This window comes from Sus scrofa, chromosome 14 (assembly GCF_054392235.1).
Source record: "Sus scrofa isolate SSC_HxYL_T2T_F1_AM1 chromosome 14, Sscrofa_HxYL_maternal_Yorkshire_Landrace_v2.0, whole genome shotgun sequence".
NCBI lineage: Eukaryota > Metazoa > Chordata > Mammalia > Artiodactyla > Suidae > Sus > Sus scrofa.
Window position 1 is genome coordinate 36,484,613 of NC_139396.1, and position 23,442 is coordinate 36,508,054.

General features: G+C 36.2%; 2 protein-coding genes across 8 annotated transcripts in view; one reads left to right on the forward strand and one right to left on the reverse strand.

Moving 5' to 3' along the window:
- The window catches only part of GLRA3 (glycine receptor alpha 3), a 488,702-nt gene that overhangs the window by 189,851 nt on the left and 275,409 nt on the right, over window positions 1-23,442 (forward strand). The window lies entirely within an intron of this gene.
- The window catches only part of LOC100153750 (disintegrin and metalloproteinase domain-containing protein 25), a 38,111-nt gene that overhangs the window by 6,236 nt on the left and 8,433 nt on the right, over window positions 1-23,442 (reverse strand). The window contains exon 1 of one of the 3 annotated variants that reach the window (XM_084997693.1): window positions 11,203-11,287. The exons of 1 other annotated variant lie outside the window; for it this stretch is intronic. The gene's annotated coding sequence lies outside the window, so the exon portion shown is untranslated. Of the gene's footprint in view, window positions 1-6,101; window positions 6,297-11,202; window positions 11,288-23,442 lie in introns of those variants that run through there. One more of the 3 variants, XM_021074178.2, reaches the window with a different exon arrangement.

The following is a 23,442-nucleotide window of genomic DNA, read 5'->3' on the forward strand; positions in this document are numbered from 1 at the left end:
AGTTTCGTTGATTTGCATGCAGCTGTCCAGGTTTCCTAGCAATACTTGCTAAAAAGACTTGTCTTTTTCCCATTTTATGTTCTTGCCTCCTTTGTCAAAGATTAATTGACCATGAGTGTCTGGGTTTATTTCTGTGTTCTCTGTTCTGTTCCGTTGGTCTGTATGTCTGTTTTGGTACCAGTACACACTGTCTTGATGACTGTGCCTTTGTAATATTGCCTGAAGTCTTGGAGAGTTATGCCTCCTGCTTGGTTTTTGTCCCTCAGAATTGCTTTGGTGATTCTGGGTTTTTTGTGGTTCCATATAAATGTTTGGATTGTTTGTTCTAGTTCTGTGAAAAATGTCATGAGTAATTTGATAGGGATTGCATTGAACCTGCAGGTTGCTCTGGGTAGCATGGCCATTTTTACACTATTAACTTTTGCAACCCAGGAGCATGGAATATCTTTCCATTTCTTTGATTCCTCTTTAACTTCCTTGATTAATGTTTTATAGTTCTCAGCCTATACGTCTTTCACCTCCTTGGTCAGGTCTATTCCAAGGTATTTGATTTTTTTGAGGGGCAATTTTAAAAGGTGTTGTATTTCTGTATTCCTTTTCTAATATTTCATTGTTAGTATACAGAAATGCAACTGATTTCTGAATGTTAATCTTATATCCTGCTACTTTGCTGAAGTTATTGATCAGTTCAAGTAGTTTTTGGGTTGAGTCCTTAGGGATTTCTCTATATAGTACCATGTCATCTGCATACAGTGACAATTTTACCCCTTCTTTTCCTATCTTTTTATTTCTTTTGTTTGTTTGATTGCTGTGGCTAGGACTTCCAATACTATGTTGAACAGCAGTGGTGAGAGTGGGCATCCTTGTCTTGTTCCAGATTTTAGTGGGAGAGCTTTCAGCTTTTCTCCATTGAGTATTATATTTGCTGTGGGTTTGTCATAAACGGCTTTGGTTATGTTAAGGTATGTTCCCTCTTTACCCACTTTGGTGAGAGTTTTGATCATAAATGGATGTTGGACTCTGTCAAATGCTTTTTCTGAATCTTTTGAGATGATCATGTGGTTTTTGACTTTTCTTTTGTTAATGTGGTGTATGACATTGATTTGTGTATGTTGGACCATCCTTGTACACCTGGGATGAATCCCACCTGGTCGTGGTGTATGATCTTTTTGACATGTTGTTGGATTCGGTTGGCTAAAATTTTGGTTGAGAATTTTTGCGTCTATATTCATCAAAGATATTGGCCTATAGTTTTCTTTTTTGATGGTATCTTTGTCTGGTTTTGGAATTAGGGTGATGGTGGTGTCATAGAATGTCTTTAAAAGTGTTCTTTCTTTTTTAACCTCTTGGAAAAGTTTAAGGAGGGTGGGTATAAGTTCCTCTCTGTATGTTTGGTAGACTTCGCCTGTGAAGCCATCTGGTCCTGGACTTTTATTTGTAGGGAGTATTTTTATGACATACTCAATTTCATTTCTAGCGATCGGTCTGTTCCGTTGGTCTGTTTCTTCTTGGTTCAGTTTTGGCAGGCTGAACAAAGTCTGCAAAGTCTCTACAAAATTGTCCATTTCTTCTGGGTTGTCAAATTTGTTGGCATATAATTGTTCATAGTATTCGTGCACGGTTTTTTGTATTTCTGTAGTATCCATTGTGATTTCTCTGTTTTCATTTATTTTGTTTATTTGGGTTTTTTCTCTCCTCTCCTTGCTGAGTCTGGCTAGAAATTTGTCCATTTTGTTTACCTTTTCAAAGAGCCAGCTCTTGGTTTTATTGATTTTTTTTCTATTGTTTTTTGAATCTCTTATTTTATTGATTTCCTCTTTGGTCTTTATGATTTCCTTCCTTCTGCTGACTTTAGGTTTTGTTTGTTCTTCTTTTTCTAATTCATTTAGGTGGTGGGTTAAGTTGTCAATTTGAGAGCTTCCTTCATTTTTGAGGAGAGGCTGTATTGCTATGAACTTCCCTCTGAGCACTGCTTTTGTGGCTCCCATAAATTTGGTGTGGTTCTGTCTTCATTATCATTTGTCTCAAGGTATTTGTAAATTTCTTTCTTGATTTTCTCATTGACCCAGTTGTTTTTCATTTTTATTTTTTATTTTTTATCTTTTCTAGGGCTGCTCCCATGGCATATGGAGGTTCCCAGGACAGGGGTTCTAATCGGAGCTGCAGCCTCTGGCCTACGCCAGCGCCACAGCAACACAGGATCCGAGCCACATCTGTGACCTACACCACAGCTCACGGACACGCTGGATCCTTAACCCACTGAGCAAGGCCAGGAACCAAACCCACAACATCATGGTTCCTAGTCAGATTCCTTAACCACTGAGCCATGACGGGAACTCCCCCCATTTGTTTTTTAGTAGCATGTTGTTTAGTCTCCATGAGGTGTGTTTTTTTCATTTCTTTTCCCATGGTTGATTTCTAGTTTCATGCCATTGTGGTCAGAGATGTTACTTGAAATAATTCCTATACTCTTAAATTTGTTGAGGTTAGCTTTGTGCTCTAGTATGTGATCAAGAATGTTCCATGTGCACTTGAGAATAAGGTATATTCTGAATTTTTTTGGATGTAATATCCTGAAAATTTTGATTAGGTCTATCTTTTCTATTGTGTCATTTAAGATCTCAGTTGCCTTATTGATTTTCTGTCTAGAGGATCTGTCCATTGATGTGAGTGGTGTGTTAAAGTCTCCTCCTATGATTGTATTTCCATCAACTTCTCCTTTTATGTCTGTTAGTATTTCTCATGGGTATCTGGGTGCTCCTATATTAGGGGAATATATATATATATACGATTGTAATGTCCTCTTCTTGAATGAATCCTTTTACCATTAAATAGTGTCCTTCTTTGTCTTTCTTTATGGCCTTCCTTTTAAAGTGTATTTTGTCTGATATGAGTATTGCAACTCCTGTTTTTCTGCCTGGTCCATTGGCATGAAATATCTTTTCCCATCTCCTCACTTTGAATCTGTATGTGTCCTTTGCCCTAAGATGAGTCTCTTGAAGGCAGCAGATTGTAGGTTTTTGCTTTTTTATCCAGTCTGCCACTCTGTGTCTTTTGATTGGAGCATTTAGTCTATTGATATTTAAGGTGATTATTGATAAATAATTACTGCCATTTTAGACTTTGTTTTCCAGTTGATTCTTTGTTTCCCTTTTCTTCCTTCCTTTTTTTTTTGGTTGAATGATTTCCATTTTTTTTATGCTTGAGTACTTTTCTTTTCAGTTTTTGTGAATGCGATGTTTGGTTTTGATTTGTGATTGCCCTGTTTTTTAAGCATGTTAACTCCTTCCTGTATCTTCTTGCTTTAGCGATAGCCATATGGGCTCAAACACGTCATTTAAAATTTTTTAAAAAAATTAAAAAAAATAATTCTATATATTTTCTTATTTTCCCTCTCCATATTGTAAGATTTTGATGTCTTATTTATTTATTTTGAAACCCATTGTGGTATCTTCCATTCTATTTCTTCTTACCTTTTTTTTTTTTTAAGAGAAGCCATTTTAGAATTTCTTTCAGAAAGGGTTTAGTACTCTTTTAGCTTTTGTTTGTTGGAGAAATTATTTATTTCCCCTTCTATTTTAAATGATATTCTTACTGGATAGAGTATTCTAGGTTGCAAATTTTTTTTCCTTTCAGCACTTTAAATATATCTTGCCACTCCCTTCTGGCCTGTAGTATTTCTGTAGAGAAATCAGCTGATTGCCTTATGGGGGTTCCCTTATAATTAATGCTTTGTTTTTTCTTGCTGCCCTTAGGATCCTCTCTTTAACTTTTGCCATTTTTATTATAATATGTCTTGGTGTGGGCCTTTTTGGGTTTGACTTGTTTGGGGCCTTTTGTGTTTACTGTATCTTGATAGCAGTTTCCTTTAGCTTTGGGAAATTTTCATACATAATTTCTTCAAATATATTTTCAAGCCTCTTTTATTTTTCTTCTTCTGGAATTCGTATTATGCATATATTGGCCCACTTTATATTATCCCATAGATCTCTGATAATTGCTTTCATGTTTATTCATTTGATTTTCTGTCTGCTGTCCTGATTGGGTGATTTCCATTATTCTATCTTCCATGTTGCTAATTCGTTCCTCTGCATTATTCATTCTGGTCTTTATTGCCTTTAGCTCAGTTTGCATCCCTGAAAATGAGTTTTCTAGCTTTTCTTGGCTCCTTCTTAAATTTTATAGTTCCTTTCTAAGGGAATCTGCATTACTGTTTGTGTCTTCTGTTAATTCCTAGATATTCAGCCTTAATTCCTTCAGTATTTTCACTGTCTCCCTTTTGAACTCATTGTCTGTCAGACTGCAGAGGTCTGTTTCATTGTTGACTGTTCTTTTAGCGGGGAATGGTTTCTGAGCTTTTTTATCTTGCTTATGCTTTTCTTTTTCTGCGCATTTGGGGAAGCCAAACTGTAGTCTTGTAAGGCTACTTCTGAGCAAGAACACCCCTTTGTATTTTTTTTTTTTGTGGGAGTTACTCTTTATTTTTGGTGTAGGAGTTTGATTATTTGCTCTCTCTTTCTTTGTTGTGAGCAGGCTGCTATCCCAGGGATGCTCAGTGTGTTTTCAGGGTGAGGGAGGCAATGGGTAGGGCCAGTAGTCTGTGCCTGGTTGCTGGACTCTCAACAGGCTACTTTATTCTTAATCAGAACTCCTAAAATTTATAAAGGATGAAAATAATTTTTTATTGTTTCCCCCTTTTTGAGTTCCCTTTATTTTATCTTTTATCTCTAGCCTAGTTCTATGCTACATCACTTCCATCGCTATTGGCTAAGAGCCTCAACCCAAGTAGTTCAATCATTTTTCCTTACTTTCTCACTCCTATAAAAACCTATGAAAACTGCTGGGGAAATGAATCACAGTGTATGTTTATACTAATTAATGAGTAAAAGGTGAACTGCAAATTGGTAGTTGAATTACCTGGTATACTTCACTCTAAAAAATGAAATCATGAACTGATATTTACTTCAACATGTTTTTAGTACATCGAGCTTTGTTGCCCACATTGTTTATTAAGTTTATAGTTATAAATAACTATTATGACATCTGTATTTTCTCATTAACATATAGACTGTCAGCTGAGAAATCTACTGTCTTTATTTCACAAGTAGTTATTAAGTTTCACTAATGGTTCTTTAAATCATAAAGCCAAGTTTTCTTTGTGCATGTTTAATACAAAATTAGATATTTTTTTCCTTTATTGATTGTTGCAGATAATTGGTTGGGGGCTTGTTTTAGGCTGAACAGTATCTTCATAATTAAAGTGACTTGAGATCCTCAGATATTTGTGTACTTTTTTAGTACCAAAGAGGAGGATATTTCACAAAATGCCAAGACTCCATAAGAACAGAATATCCCTAAATGAAATCTTTGCAGACACCAGTATCTAACTTGTGAATAAAAATCCTCATAATTTCTACTTCTAAATTTTGAGTAAAATCTTATTGTCATGATTTGTTCTTGGTGTCTTGATATGTATTTGGTAATTATTATATAGTATGTATTGTGACAAGAATTATTAAGAGTGAAATGAACCAAAAAAGTGAAATGAACCAATTTAAATTGGTCAGATTTATTTTTAAGACCTCAGCTTGAGAGCATGCAATAGGAAAATTAACTCCAAGAATATTTGAGGCAGACTGCATTTGTCCTTGTAATATTAATTTATACACTGACTCTTAGGATAACATCTGGACGGAATGTAACATTTTCAGTAATAATGTGATATGGTGCCATAATAGTACAGTAACTTAGATACAGACTGCCATATATCAAACTTTTATAAATTCCTTTCATCCCCCCACAGCTTCATCAAATTCAGCTGTCTCTGTATTTTAATTATCACCTTCTCGCTCTCTCTTATTTATAGCCTAATTTAGTGTTTTCCAAGCTATGAGTAACAACCCATTAAAAAACATAATTTTGTGGCTCTCAACCAAGTAAAATAGAGCAGAATAGGACATAACAGCAGAATAAAGGACATAGATCCTCCTTTAGTTCTGATCATTTGGCAGAGAATCATACTGTATTTGATTGCTGTGTATATGTCTTCAGGTATGCAAATTCTAGTACTTCTCCCCTTCAAAATTAAATTCTTGACTTACCAGAGGTAGAATTAATAATTCCCATGGTATTTTATTGCTATAGCTTTATGATAGTTTGTGCCACCAATGTCTAAGAATAAAGATGTTTTTATTTGAAACATTACGTGGCAAAGGGCAATAAAAATTTCTTGCCTTTTATCTCTTAGTTGATTAAGCTCCAGATTGAACTGCTTAGCAACAAGACTTTTCCATTCTAAAGACCATGGCAACTGGCTAAAGTTCCTCCTCACTCTGGACCCAGGAAGACTCTTGCTTTTTATTGCATCATGCAGTAAACATCCAAGATCTTGGTATGGATTGCATATCCATGAGATTGGCAAACCTTCCATGTCTCCACTCACATTGGTCAAGGGAAAAAAAACCCCAGAAATTACTGACTGTGACAAAAACATAATGATGAGAAACACAACAGATGAGAGAAAATTTGTAGAAATTCAGTCTGAGAGAAGATTCTTACACATCATAGAAGTGGGATAAGGATTAGTTTGGACTCAGTGGAGAAGGAGGAACTCAGCCTGAGCCACCTTTTTCTCCCCAGGGTGACATTGAAATGGGCTAAGGTGCCTGGCAGCGCCAGTGGCAAACTACCCCACAGAGAAGGTTGAAAGAGACTGTCTCTTTCATGTAGAATGTGGAAAATGGTATGGGCATCCCTAAAGCTCCAGATGCTGAGCCCTCATTCACCACACTCTATGGCAGTCTCCTTGTTTGTTCATTTGGGTATGGATGTTAGAACAAGAAATTTAATAACGAAAGGAAATGTGCCAACACCAACAATGTCAATAAATCTCCAACAACTGAACCCAAAGCATGGGATACTGAAATGTAGCTGTTAAAAAAATCAAAAACAACTATATATTGAGGAAACTCAGTGAGTTATAAGAAACTTAGACAGTTCAATGGAATTAGGAAAATGTAAATGAACAGAAGGAGTTCTTTACCAAAAAATAAAATTAAAAAAGAAAAAAATGCTAATAAAGAGCCAAACAAATTCTGAAACTGAGGAATTCAGTGAATGAGATGGAAATGCAGAGCACCGTGGTAGAATAGAGCAAAAGGAAGATAGAATAACTGGGTTAGAGAATAGGAACTTTCAAATAACAGTTCCAAGAGAACAAAGTGTGAAGAATAAAAATGAGTGAAGAAAGCCTGCATTATCTGTGGGACTCAAGTGAAAGAAAAAATGTCTAAATAATATTGATTCAGGAAGGTGAAGAGAGAAGAGGATAGAAAATTTAGTTCAAATAGTAATTGCTGAAATCTTCCTATACCTGGATATAATTGGAGATCTATGTCCAAGAAGCTAATAGATCACACTATTATTTTAATGAAAAAGACTTTTTTAAGTTACATTGTAATGAAAGTACCAAATCAAAGTATCAAAATCAAAGAATTCTTTGATTTTGCTGGGTAGGGGCAGAGGTGTGCAGATTGCAAAATAGAAATGAACTCCTTTAGGCTATCAGTGGATTTCTCAGCAGTGGGTAACTATAGCTGCTCAGAGATGCATAAGGATATCACTCTCCCCACTTTTATTCAACATGGTTTTGGAAGTCCTCTCCACCACAATCAGAGAAGAAAAAGAAATAAAAGGAATCAAAATTGGAAAAGAAGGAAAAAACCTGTTGCTCTTTGCCAATGACATGATATTATACATAAAAACCCCTAAAGATGAGATCAGAAAACTGCTGGATCTCATCAGTGAATTCAGTAAAGTTGCAGGATACAAGATTAATATACAGAAATCTCTAGCATTTCTATACACTAACAACAAAAGATCAGAAAGAGAAATTCAGGAAACAATCCTATTTACCATTGTTCCAAAAGAGTAAAACACCTAGAAATAAAGCTACCCATGGAGGCAAAAGACCTGTATTTTGAAAACTATAGACACTGATGAAAGAAACTGAAGATAAACAGATAGAAAGATATGCCATTCTCTTAGATTGGAAGAATCAATGTTGTCTAAATGACTCTACTACCCAAGGCAATCCATGCTATCCCTATCAAATTACCAATGGCATTTTTCACAAAACTAGGACAAAAAATTTTAAAATTTGTATGGAAATACAAAAGGCCATGAATAGCCAAAGCAATCCTGAGGAAGAAAAGTGGAACTGGAGCAATCAGGCTTCCTGACTTCAGAATATATTACAAAGCTCCAGTCTTCAAAACAGCAGAGTATTGTCACAAAAACAGAAATATAGATCAATGGAATAGGATGGAAAGCCCAGAAATAAACCCACATACCTAGGGTCATCTAATTTCTGACTAAGGGAGCAAGAATATACAGTGGATAAAAGACAGTCTCTTCAATCAGCTGTGCTGGTAAAACTGGACAGCTCCATGTAAAGAATGAACATAGAACACTCTTTAATATCACACACAAAAATAAACTCAAAATGGTTTAAAAACCTTAATGTAAAACTGTATATTATAAAATTCCTGCAGGAAAGCAGATGTGGAAGACTCCTTGGCATAAATTGCAGCAATATCTTTTTGGATCCACCTCCTAGGATAAACAAAACAGAAACAAAAGTAAACAAATGGGACCAAATTAAACTTAAAAGCTTTTGCATAGCAAAGGAAATCATAAAGTGAAAAGACAACCCACAGAATGGAAGAAAATCTCTGCAAATGAAGTGACTGACAAGGGATTAGTCTCCGAAAATATGCAAACAACGTATGCAGCTCAGTATCAAAAAACAAACAACCCTATCAAAAAATGGACAGAATATCTACATAGACATATCTTCAAAGAAGATAGCCCAATGGCCAAAAAAAAAAAAAAAAAAAAACACATGAAAAGATGCTCAGTATCGCTGATTACCACAGAAGTGCTACAGTGAGGTAGCACCTCACACTGGTCCAAAATGTCTACAAACAGTAGCTGCTGGAGAGGATGTGGACAAAAGGGAACCCTCTACACTGTTGATGGGAACGTAAATTGGTACAACCACTATGGAAAAGGCCAAATGTGACAATCCCATGGCTAATATCATACTCAATTGTGAAAAGCTGAAAAATTTCCTTTAAGATCAGGAATAAGACAAGGGTGCTCACTCTACTCTCACCACTTTTATTCCCATGGTATTAGAAGCCCTAACCACAGCAATTGGAAAATAAAAAGAAATAAAAGGAATCCAAATTGGAAAGGAAGATGTAAAACTGTCACTGTTTAAAGAAGACATGATACTATAAATAGGAAATCCTAAAGATGCCACCCCAGTGAATAAATTCAGCAAAGCTACAGGATACAGAATTTGGATTCAGGAATCTGTTGCATATCTGTACACCAGGAACAAACTTTCAGAAAGAGTAATTAGGAAACAGTCCCATTTGTGATTGTATCAAAAAGAAGAAAATACCTAGGAATAAATGCACTTAAAGAGACAAAAGACCTGTACTCTGAAAACTATAAGATACTGATGAAAGAAATTGAAAAGAGCAGAAATGGAAAGTTGCCCCACTGTCATGGATTGGAAGAATTAATATTGTTAAAATGACAATACACCAAAAAGCAATGTGCAGATTCAGTGAAATGCCTATCAAAATACAAATGGTATTTTCCACAGAACTAGTACAAATAATTCTAAAATTTGTATGGGAACAGAAAAGACCCCAAGTAGCCAAAACAATCCTGAGAAAGGATAACAAAACTGGAGGTATCCTGCTTTCTGATTTCATCTCTACTACAAAGCTACAGCAATCAAAATAGTATGGTACTGGCACCAAGACAGACACATAGATCAATTGAACAGAAAAGGAGCCCATAAATGACCCCTTCTTATAAGTCAATTATTCTATGAGAGAAGAGGCGAGAGAATGCAGTGGAAAAAAGACAGTCTCTTTAATAAGTGGTGCTGGGAAAACTGAACAGCTATATATATAAAAGAATGAAATCAGAGCATTTCCTCATCCCATATTCAAAAATAAAATAAAAAGGGATTAAAGACCTAAATGTAAGACTAGAAATCATAACATTCCTAGAGGAAAGCAGAGGCAGACTATTCATTAACATAAATTGTAGCAATATTTTTTATTGGATCTGTCTCCTAAAGCAAATCAAAAAAAATTGAGAAATGGGACCTAATTAAACATAAAACTTTTGCACAGCAAATGAAACCAGCGACAAAGTGAAAATACCATCTACTGAATGGGAGGAAATATCGAAGAGTTGGCACATTTATTTTTACTGTTCTATTTAGAAGTAAGGTTTATACTTTCAATTTGGTTATTTTTTAAGTAAAGTTGCCTACCCTGTGGTCCTTTCTCTCTATGCATTTGATAGTTTGATTTTCCTTTGACACTGAGAACTTAAATCCATCTGGTATTGACTTTCATGTACAATGTAAGGTAGAGGTAAAGATGCATCGTTTCCACATAGATATCAATGACCAACACTAGATATTGAAAATGCATTGTGCCTCATCATTTCACTCATCCTCATCTATTATTGTAATTCCTATAGCTTTATAATGGGTCTAGATATCTAGTAGCTTTTTCCTCTTTAAACTGTCAGGTGAGTGGGAGTTCTGGAGTGATTGTGTAAATATGTAGGGTAAGACTCTCTCCTTAATGCAATAGCCATTTAATTTATGAAAATTAAAAAAATTAAAATCTCTGGAAATTGATCTAAAGCCATGAAGAAACTGCAGAAACATTTATTCAATCCTGTCTGCTAGATGCAGGAAAAACTATGGCATTTAATCTATAATATAATCCTTTCCCCCAGGTCAGTTTCATTTCCTCTATTCAGCACAGATCTGGTTAACAGAAGGAATTCATTCAGTCCTAAGCTCCCAGTCTAGTACTGTGGTTTCACTTGAGCAAGGCTAGACCTCAGACTTTGCTATTCCTTTTCCTATTTGGAATTTATATATTATATGGGCATGAATAATTTTAATCACCCAGCTGTCATTCAAAGGGTGAGAGTTTTGTTCAGTCCTAGGACACTGATCCTCAGTTTTCCTTGACCCATTTCACTTGTAAAGCCAGTTTCTATGCCAGGAGACGCAAGCTAAGATGAGCATGGTTTACCATTCTATCTCACATCAACGTGTAGTAAGGGGATGCCATTTGACACATATGCTGTCTACACCTGCAGCTCCTATGGAGTGGCCAGATGTACTGCCAGGGGAGAGCCAGGTCCCAGGGAGAGCTCTGTCACAGAAGACTGACTTTATCTGTACACAAAATTGAAATGTACATGAATAAGGGCATTGTTGAAAATAATGGAGGTTTTGGAGGCAAGTGTGTAAAAGTGGGCTACAAACTCCGTGAATCTCATAGCAAGAAGAAAAATGACAGACCAAACAAGAGGTAAACAAAGAGACCTGCAAAAGATAGGCAGCAAGTCTCCCAGGATCCACACTCATCACAACGTTATCTAAAAGGCCTTACCATATGCTAAGGTTCAAACACTCCACTGCAATCAGAGTATGAGATGCTGCAGGTTTGAAACATTGCCAAGCCAAAATCAAATTTACCAACAAGGAGTTTCTGTTGTGGCTCAGCAGAAATGAATCTGACTAGCACTCATGAGGACATGGTTTTGATCCCTGGCCTCTCTCAGTGGGTTAAGGATCCCACATTACTGTGAGCTGCGCTATAGGTTGCAGACACGATTCAGTTCTGCTGTTGCTATGGCTGTGGTGTAGGCCAGTGGCAACAGCTCCAATTTGATCCCTAACCTGGGAATCTCCATATGCCGCAGGTGCAGCCCTAAAAAGACAGAAAAAAAAAAAAAAAGAAGAAATTACCAACAAAAGATAGAAGCCTCACTGGCTGAAGAGGATTACGGGGATTATCACAACCCTGACCAAATCATATCCGTACAAAAAGTCACTATGTCTATCAGTACAGACACACAATCTTAAATATATAAACAAATATATGCATAAATATTTAAAAAACCAAATAAAAACCATGAACTGAAAACTACAACAAACGAAAATTTAAGCATCAGTAAAGAAGACCTGCAGAAGAAAGAATCAGAAAACATGGAGAGATTATTAAGAATCTCAGAAGCAGAAGAAATAAAAGCCAGAAAAACTGACCATACCTCTAGGTAATGTCACCAACTCTGAAGTAATAGATTGCTATCTTTCCTCCCTCATAAAACAATTGCCAGCAAACATCTCTTGAATGTTTTTCCTGTTCATTTCTCTCGTTTATGTTCTCTAGGTCCTCAGTATTAGAGATGTTAGATCTGTTGATATATTCCGTGTATTTCTTTTTTTTTTTTTTTTTTGGTCTTTTTGTCTTTTTAGGGCTGCGCCCATGGCATATGGAGGTTCCCAGGCTAACGATAGAATTGGAGCTGTAGCCACAGGCCTACGCCAGAGCCACAGCAATGGCAGATCTGAGCTGCGTCTGTGACTTACACCACAGCTCATGGCAACACCAGATTCTAACCCACTGAGCAAGGCCAGGGATTGAACTCACATCCTCAGAGATGCTAGTCAGGTTCGTTAACCACTGAGCCACGATGGGAACTCCTATTTCATGCATTTCTTAAGCTCTTATTTTCTGCTTTTATTTTTCCATGTATATCAGTGTGGGATTTTCCCATTGGCCTGATTTACAGATAAATAATTAATTTCATGGACAAATTACTATTCAAACCATCCACTAAATTCTTATCATATATTGTACATTTTAGGTAAAAAATATCCATGTGACATTTTGGTATTCCAACTCACTAAGGATAGTCTCCAATTTTTTTTTTACATTTTGTATGCTTTTCTTCTAATTTAAAATGTGTTGACTAGTTATATTTATTTTTTGTTTTATTGAACTATAGTTGTATTACGATGTTGTGTTGATCATACTTAATTTTTAAATTTAGTCTTGCTCCACTATCTGGATTTTTTTTTTTTTGACTTAAAGGAATAAGTATGTATTTAGCTTATGTTTCTGCAGGTGAGCAATTTAGGCTGGATTGAGCTGGATAGTTCTATTGAAAGATAGTTGATGAACTGTTATCATATGTGTTTCAAGTATACAGCATAGTGATTTAATATTTTTGCAGATATACTCATTATAAGTTATTAGAATATAATGACTATAATTACCTATGCTATATAATATATCCTTGTTGCCTATCTATTTTATACACAGTCTTTTGTATTTCTTAATCCCCTTCTTTTAATTTGTCCCTCTTTCCCTTCCTCTCTCCTTTGGTAACCACTAGTTTGTTTTTTATATCTGTGAGTCTATTTCTGTCTTGCATATACATTTATTATTTTTGAGATTTCATATATGTGATACATTAGAGCATTTGTAGTATTTGTCTTTCTCTCTCTGATTTATTTCACTAGCATAATCATTTCAAGGTCCATCCAACTTGCTGCAAATGGCAGAATTTCATTCTTTTTATAAAGCTGAGTAGTATTCTATTATATATATATATACTGTATCTTCTTTATCCACTTGTCTCTAGATAGACACTTTGGTTCTTCCATTTGTTGGCTATTGTAAATATTTCTGCTGTAAACATTGGGGTGCATGTATTATTTTTCAAATTAGTGTTTTCCTTTTTTCTGCATATACACCCAGGAGTGAAGTGGTGGATCATATGGTAGTTTTATTTTCAGCTTTTTGGAGGAAACTCCATGTTTTCCATAGGTGCTACATGAATTTACATTCCCACCAACAGTGTACAGGGATTCCCTTTTCTCCACTGCCTCTCCAAAATTTGATAACTGTAGAATTTTGACGATAGCTATTCTGACTTGTATGAGTTGATAACCCATTTTTCTTTTGATTTATATTTCCCTAATAATTAGTGATGTCAAGCATCTTTTCATGTGTCTGTTAGCTATGTATATGTCTTCTTTGGGAAAATGTCTATTCATGTTTCTGGCCATTTTTTGATTGGGTTTTTTATTTTTTGATATTGAGGTGTATGAACTGTATACTCATGATTTTTTCATATTTATGTGGTTGTTATTTATCCTCTTTCATTTATTATTCAGTTTTATTTGGTTCCTCTCTCTTTTCTTATTGGTAAGCTTGGCTAAAGATTTGTCAAGTTTTGTTTATCTTTTCAAAAAACCAGCTCTTGGTTTCATTGATCTTTTCTATCTTTTTTTTTAATCTCCATTTTACTTATTTCCTCTCTTGTCTTTATTATTTCCTTTCCTCTGCTGACTGGGCTTTGTTTGTTCTTTGTCTACTACTTTTTTTAGGTGTTAAATAATGTTGTTTATTTCAGATTTTTCATGTTTCTGTGGGAAGGCTTGTGTTCCTATAAACATCCCTGTTAGGAAAAAAAAATTTCCCTGTTAGGACTGCTTTTGCTTCAACCCCTTGATTATATTTTTAAATTTTATTTTTTTTTGTCTTTTTTTTTTTTTTTTTGGTCTTTTAGGGCCGCACCTGCGGCATGTGGAGGTTCCCAAGGTAGGGGTCCAATCGGAGCTGTAGCTGCCAGCCTACACCAGGGCCACAGCAACGTGGGATCCAAGCCGAGTCTGTGACCTACGCCACAGCTCACAGCAACCCCAGATCCTTAACCCAGTGAGCAAGGCCAGTGATTGAACCCATGTCCTCACAGATGCTAGTTGGAATCGTTAACTGCTGAGCCACAATGGGAACTCCTCATCCTGTGATTTTAGTGTTGGGTTTCCATTTTTTCCTTGATTTCTTCATTGTCCCATTGGTTTTGTAGTAGCATTCGTTTAATGTCTGCTCTCTTTCGATTTTTCTTTGTGTAACTTATTTCTTGTTTCAATCCATTTTTGTCAGAAAAAATGCTTGATAGAATTTTTATCCTGTTAATTTTGTTGAGACTTGTTTTGTGGCCAGATGTGCAACCTATCCTAGAGAATGTTCCCAGCCTATGGCTTGAATCAGAACTGCAGCTGCTGCCCTTGTCACAGGCATAACAGTGAGGAATCCAAGCTGTGTCTGCAGCCTACACCATAGCTCATGGCAACACCAGATCCTTAACCCACTGAGTGAGGCCAGGGAAACCTGAATCCTCACGGATACTAGTCAGACGTGAGCTCCTCCCTCTCCAACTATTAACTACTAGTTTGCTTTCAATATCTGTGAGTCTGTTTTTTGTTATATTCACTAGTTTGTCTTATTTTTTAGATTCCATATATAAGTGATAACATGTAGTATTTGTCTTTCTCTCTCTGACTTATTTCACTAAGCATAATACCTTCCAAGTCCAACAATGTTGTTCCAAATAAGCACAATTTCATTCTTATTTATGGCCTAGTAGTATTCCATTGTATATATACACCATATTTTCTTTAGCCATTCATCTATTGATGGACACTTAGGTTGCATTTGTATCTTGTTTATTTTAAATGATGCTTCTATGAACATTGGGTGCATATATGTTTATGATTTTTTTATGATTTAGTGTTTTGGTTTTCTTTGGATATATGCCAAGAAATGAATTGATGGACCATATGGTACTTCTAGTTTTATTTTTTAAGGAACCTCCATACTCTTTTCCACAGTGGCCCACCAATTTACATTCCCACTTTACAATTAACAATTATGATTTACAATCCAATTTACAATGATGTCTTTTTTCCACATCCTTACCAACAGTAGTTATTTGGAGTCTTTTTGATGGTAGCCATTCTGATAGGTATGGGGTGATATTGTAGTTTTGATTTGTATTTCTCTGATGATTGGTGATGCTGAGTATCTTTTCATGTGCCTAGTTGCTATATGTATGTACTCTATGGAATAATGTCTATTCAAGTCTGCTGTCCTTTTTTGTTTGTTTGTTTGTTTGTCTTTTAGGGCTGCACCTGTGGCACATGGAGGTTCCCAGGCACGGAATCCGAGCCGTGTCTGCGATCTATACCACAGCTCACAGCAACGCCGGATCCTTAACCCACTGAAAGAGGCCAGGGATTGAACCCTTGTCCTTATGGATGCTAGTTGGGTTTGCTAACTGCTGAGCCACGATGGGAACTCCCATTATGTCCATTTTTTAATCAGGCTGTTGTTTTTTTGGATTTTGAGTTGTATGAGCTGTTTATGTATTTTGGTTATTAACCTATTATCGGTAATAATGTTTGCATATTTTTTCCCCATTCTACAGGTTTTCTTTTCATTTTGTCAGTGGTTTCCTTTGCTGTGGTAAAAACCTTTTTAAGTTTAATTAGGTCCCATTTGTTTGTTTTTGTTTTCATTACACTAGGAGTTAGATCAAAAAGATACTGCTGTGATATATGTCAGAGTGTTCTGCCTGTGTTTTTCTCTAGGAGTTTTATTGTATCCAGCCTCACTTTTTTTTTTCTTTTTTAGGGACACACTTGCATATGGAAATTCCCAGGCCAGGGGTTGAATTGGACTGCAGCTGCCAGCCTTTGCCACAGCCACAGTAATGCCAGATCTGAGCCACATCTGCAGCCTATGCTGCAACTTGCAGCAATGCCAGATCCTTAACCCACCAAGTGGGGCCAGGGATTGAACCTCCATCCTCAAGGATACTATGTCGGGTTCTTAACCCACTGAACCACAGTGGGACCTCCTGGCCTCACATTTAGGTCTTTAATCCATTTTGAGTTTATTTTGTGTGTGGTGCTAGAGAATGTTCTAATTTCATTTTTTTACATGTCACTGCCCAGTTTTCTCAGCACCGTTTATTGAAGAGACCGTCTATTTTTATTGTATCTTCTTGTCTCCTTCATCATAAATTAGTTGACCGTAAGTGTATGTTCAGTTTTCTGTGCTGTCCATTCTGTCCCATTCATAGATATGTCCGCTTTTGTGTTGGTATGATACTATTTTGATTAACGTAGCTTTGTAAGATTAATCATAAAGTTAGGTTGCGTGATTCGTCCAACTCTGTTCTTTCTCAGTTTTGTAGGTATTCAAGGTCTTTTGTACTTCCATGTAAATTTTAGGATTACTTGTTCTAATTCTGTGAAGAAGGGAATTGCCTTTTTGATAGAGATTGCATTCAATTTGTAGATTGCCTGTGGCAGTGTGGTAATTTTTAACTATATTAATTCTTTCAATCCATGAGTATAATGTCCTTTCTGCCTGTTTCTGTTGCCTTTGATTTCTTTCATCAGTGTCTTATAGTTTTCTGAGTACAGGCCTTTTACCTCCTTAGGTAAGTTTGTTCCTAGGTGTTTTATTCTTTTGAATATTATTGTAAATGGGATTTTTTTAACCTATCTCTTTTTGATAGTTCATTGTTAGTGTATAGAAATGCAGCAGATTTCTATTTATTAATTTTGTAATCTGCGTATTTTCTGAATTCATTGATGAGCTCTAGTAGCTTTTTGGTAGTATCTCTAGGAGTTTCCATGTATAGTATCCTGTCATCTGCAAACTGTGACAGTTTTCCTTCTTCCTTTTCAATTTGGATTCATTTCATTTCCTTTACTTGTCTGATTGGTGTGGCTGCCTCTTCTAATTTTATGTTGAATAAAAGTGATGTGAGAGGCATCCTTGTCTTGTTTTGTATCTTAGAGGGAATGCTTTTAGTTTCTAAACACTGAATATGATTGAGTACATATAAAATACATCTATATGTGAAACAGCTCTCACTGAAACTAGCTGAAAAATGGCAGAAGAACTCCTGTATCACCAAGGCTGTGGGAGAGATATACACATAATTATATAGGATGAGAGGAAAAGCAGTAGTGGCAGGACTTAGGGCCCTGGGAGTGGAATTGGAGGGAAAGAGAGATTGCATGGTGTAAACACCTTCCCTGGGTATGAGCATATTGAGCCTCAGACTGAGCATCCCAGTCCTGGGGTCTTATGCATAGGAGACAGACCCCCTTGGTAGGTGGAGAACCACTGGGACAGAGAGGAAGGCTGGAGAAGCTTAGACTCAACTCCTGAGGAGTATGTGGGTGCTGGTTTACTCTCAGACTTGATGGAGAGATGCCTGCCCTAGCATTTGCCAGGTTATTCTTGATTGGCTTGCCCTGCTTGAACTAAAGTCCTGGTCCATCTCCCCTTGGATGTCTGTCCCACTTTTTTACAGCAAAGGAGCCTATCAACAAAGTGAAAATGCTGCCTACTAAATGAGAGAAGATATTTTCAAATGATATATCCAATAAGGGATTAATATCTAATATATACAAAGAACACATACAGGTCAACAAATCAAAGAACTTGATTAAAAGCTGGTCAAAAGGACTGAATAGACATTTTTACAAGGAAGATATATGGATGGCTAAAAGGCACAGAGAAGATGCCCAACATTGCTAATTATTAGAGAAATGGAAATCAAAACCACAATGAGATTTCACCTCATACCTGTCAAAATAGCTATCATCAAAACAACACAGATAAGAAATGCTGGCAAGGGCATGGAAAAAAGGAACCTTTGGACACTATTGGTGGGATTGTAAGTTGTTGCACCCCATGGAATACAGTATGGGGATTCCTCAAAAACCTAGAACTACCATATGATTCACCACTTCCACACCTGGATATATATATCAGCAAAAAAAGAAAACACTTATTTGAAAAGATACATGTGCCCTATGTTCATAGCAACACTGTTTACAATAAACAAGACAAGAAGGCAACCCAAGTGCCCATCAACAGACAAATGGATAAAGAAGTGGCATATGTATGTATAGTGGAATATTATTTAGCCATAAGAAAGAATGAAATTCTGGCATTTGAAGCAACATAGATGGACTCAAGAATACTATGCTTAGTGAAATAAATCAGACAAAGACAAATACTGTGTGATATTACTTATGTTATGGGATCTAAAAAATAACACAAATGAACATATATGCAAAAGAGAAACAGATTCAGTTATAGAAAACAAACTAGTTTTTATCAAAGGGGAGAGGGAAATGAGGAGGGTCAAATTAGGGGTGTTGGGTTAAGAGATACAAACTACTATATATAAAATAGATAAAAAGGATATTTTTTGTATCATAGGGCATTATAGTCATCTTGTAATAACTTACAAGGGAGTATAATCTAAAAAAATGCTGCAAAAATATTGAATCTATATGTTATACACTTGAAACTAGTATGACATAGTCAATCAACCATGCTATAATAAAAAGTAAAGTAATTATTGAGAGGTATGTACTTATTTCCATTTTATTACTTTTTTCTAGTTTTCTTTGTAGTTCTTCTCTGTTCATTTCTTTTTTGTTTCTTCCTTTGTGGTTGGATGATTTTCTTTAGTATTGTGCTTGTGTTCCTTTCTATTCAGTTTTTGCATATCTATTGTAGGTTTTTGATTTGTGCTTACCGTGGGGTCCATATATGTTGATGTATAATTATATATACTTGTTTTAAGCTGATAGTTCTCTAAATTCAAACACATTTTAAAGAGCTACATCTTTATTACCCTCCCCTGCATTTTGTTTTGATGTCATGTTTTCCATCTTTATGTTTATTTCTTGACTGTTTATTTATCACTTTAACATTTTTATGTGTTTTTAAATCTTTAATCTGGTGTATTTAAGTGGTTGATCCTCAATCTTTATTATATATTTGCCTTTCCTAGTGGGATTTTCTCTTTCCTATAGATTCTTAACTTCTTTTCTACACAGAGACTACCCTTTACCATTTCTTTTAGAATATGTTTAATTTTCATGAACTCTTTTAGTTTTCTGTCTCTGAGAAATTCTTTCTCTCTGCTTCAATTCTGAATGATAATCTTGCTGGGTAGAGTGTCCTAGGTTGCAGGTTTTTCCCTTTTAGTACTTTAAATATATTATACCACTCCCTTCCAGCCTGCAAGTTTTCTACAGAGAATTCAGTTGATAGCATTATCAGAGTTCTCTTTATATGACACATTGTTTTTCCATTGCTGCCTTTAAAATTTAAATTTTTTTTTTTTTTTTTTTTTTGCTTTTTAGGGCCTGTCTTGTGGCATATGGAAGTTCCCAGGCTATGGGTCAAATCAGAGCTGTAGCTGCTGGCCTACACCCACAGCTCATGGCAACACTGGATCCTTAACCCCCTGGGTGAGGCCAGAGATTGAACCAGCAACCTCATGGTTCCTAGTTGGATTCATTTCTGATGTGCCACAAGGGGAACTCCTAGAATTTGCCATTTTAATTATGATATTTCTTGGTGTGGGTCTTTTTGAGTTCATTATGTTTGGTTACGTCTTTGCTTCCTGTAAAGCCATAATTTTCTCAGGTATATTTTTCACCCTCTTCTCTCTCCTCCTTCTAGAATCCTTATAATGTGAATATTAGATTGCTTAATATTATGACAAAGATATCTTAAATTTTTTTGAAAAAATTGTTTTTCTTTTTTCTGTTCTGATTTAGTAATTTCTGTTATTCTATCTTTGAGGTCACTTATGTTTTCTTCTCTATCACTCAGTCTGCTCTTCAATCCTTATACTGTTTTTAAAAAATTTCCTCAACTTATTCATTTCTGATTGGATCTTTTTAATATTTTCTTGTTCCTTGTTAAAATAGTCACTGCTTAGAGCAATTCTTTCTTTTAATTCAGTTAACATTTTTATTGCCAATGTTTTGATTTCTTTGATAAACTTTATTTCTGTTTCATTATTTTTTTGTTTTTTTTTTAAATTCTTTCAGTTTAGTTTCTCTGCTTTTTTGTTTTGCTAACTTTCTCTGCCTTTAATAATTTAGGTGAAACATGGGGTCATGAAGGGGTGTTTTTATGTGTGAACTTCCCTATACAACAGACTGTGTATGCCCAGTGATTTTGGTGAAAGGCCTGGAGCTGATGTAGATACAAGTCGTGTCTTTCCTAAGGACATGTTGGCTACTAAAACCTTGGAAGGTGGTGGCACTAGATATGGAGGGGCTAGAGCCAGTGCTGCATGTGAGGTGGGACTTCCTCTCTGCTTAGTGGCCATCATCACCCTGTTGAATATGGGTGGCTGATCCTGAGTTGCAGGAGCAGAAGCCCTGAGGGTCACACTCAGTCTAGCTCTGTTCCCATTAAACATGGGTCTTTTCCCTCTCTCTCTCTATCCCAGGAACTTTGCTCATGAAGAGGAGGGTGATGAAGCAAGTAGGGCCCATGAACAGATGGAACAGATGGAGGCCCAGTGTGCTGTGTATGTGCCTGTGGCTCTGCTCAGATAAAAGCTATAGTTGTAAGTCCCCCTTGTCTCTCACAGCCAATAACTACCCTCTGCCTCTGCCTCCCCAGAACTGTTGTAGAACTCCTCTTCAAAGCTCTCAGGAGTCTGTGTAAACTCTCAGCATGAATTGTGAGGTTACCTGTGATGGAGCAGCCACCGTCAGAGATCTGGGTGGCTTCTGCTGTGCTGCTTGAATGAGTGCAAACAATTTCTTCCCCAGGTTCTGCCCCAGAACCAGGTCACTTGTGTGTCCCATGGTTGAGTATTTTCCCTGGTCCTGAGTGTCTCAGTTCTGGTGCTACTGTGACATGCATTGAGTGGAAGCAAAGCATTTGCTGGTTTGAGCTAGATTGTGTGGCAAGGTGCTTGCGGGAAATTTGTTGGTAGCCGGGGCAGATCTCTCATTGCTCTGCCTCAGGGGAAATTACCCTTTGTCTCTCATTACTGATAATTGTCCCAAGCCTCTGCTTCTTCCTCCTTATTGTGGAAATATGCTGTAGGGCTGGCAGTGACTAAATGGTCTCTCTGCATGGATGGGGTGTGAGCTGTGGTGTAGTGAGTGCCATCAGAGAACTGCAAATTGCTGTTCAAACTATCTATTGAATTCTTGTCCTATATTGTACTTTTTAGTTCTGAAATTTCCGTTTGATACTATTCTATATTCACACTCACTGAAAATATTCTACAACTTTCTTAAATTTCGTATATTTTACTTCTAATTTAAGAAGTAACATAGTTTTTTAAAAATGTACTCTTTCACCACTGTCTGAATCATTTTGAAATTACTTATAGTTTTGTCTTCTTTTATTCTTTTTTTTCCTTCTCTTACTCAGAGGTCATAAGTGACTCTAAGCATATATAGTACCATTTTATTGGACCCAGGTAATTGTATATAAAGCACAGTAGAAGCTACAAGCAGCTTTTCTAGATAGTTTCTTTCTTTTCCCCATTAGGAAGATAAGCTGAAGATCTGACTACTTAAGTCCAGTAATGGATTTTGTTGGGTCATGTTGAGTGAGATTTTAGTAAATCTTAAGTAAATTCTCCTTTGAAAATATTTTTCATATTGCGACTTTCAGTTGTGAATTTTATGTGACTCTGTCTTCTTAACTCTGAATGATGGTGGGGGATTAATCCCTATCACCTAAAGGTTCACAACACAGCTCTCCAACCTCTTGCCACATGCACTGTAAATATCAGGTAATTCTATTACAGGGAGAAGGTTCATGTGCTTGAGAGAAGACTCCTTTAACTATGTCTTATGTCCAAAATATAACATGATTTTGATAAATTTCACTAGCTCACCAGCATACAACAAAGCTCTCAAATTAAGCAAATCTCTCATGGGGAAAAATGATTATGATTTATGGTCCGCTCAATGTCTAACTTGTGAATCTAGACCTGTGTAGTAACTAAGAGCATTGGGGATTTCTTCCCTTAGGAGCGGTCCTTTCATTGGGCCAAACCTAATGCTTAAATCAAATACAGAATCATCAAGTGCTCAGGGAACAGAGTAGCTGGCAAGTGTCCACAATTTTTAAAATTCTTTTGATGCCTGAAATTTTAATTCTTTTACTCTATCTGTATTTTGGCCTCAGTTCTCTGATACCCTTAAATTTGGTACTTAAAATATTAATGGGGTTGTCTAGGTTTTTTTCCAGAGGACAGATGGTTGCTATGACTTATATATCCCGAAAAGAATTATAAGTATGTTCTTTCTTCATTTTATGAGAAAAATTATGAAGGATTTGAGTGTTACATGCAACGTTCCTCCCTTTTCAGATTTTAAAGGAATTCTGAGTATAAATCATGTTCCCAAGATGGTAAGGGAAGTGGTGTGAAAACTTCAAGCCTTCTAATGTCAGACTCCTTTCTGTGCTCTCCATTATACCAAGATAAATACTGTAACAGTCAGAATTCAGTCACAAGAGACCAACACACAGCATGGGGATAACCATGAGTCATGAAGAAGAAGATGGAACTATTACTCCTTTGACTGGGGCTCAAAGGGAAGAAATGGCTTTAGTAAACCTACAGGTTTTGAATAGGTCCATGGATCTAGGATTCAGTCTAGGACTCAGGGATTTGGTGGAAGACTCAAGGACCTGGGACTCAGAACTGAGAAGTTGCTTGGTAGCTGTGCCAGTATCTCGGAGGCTAAAAAATAATGTCCATTAGAGGAGTTACTTAAAAAATTATGTAATACAGAATTATAATACATATAAATTTATTAGACAGATATGTATATAGACAAATATATGTGTATGTATGCGTGTGTGTATTTATATGTACATATAT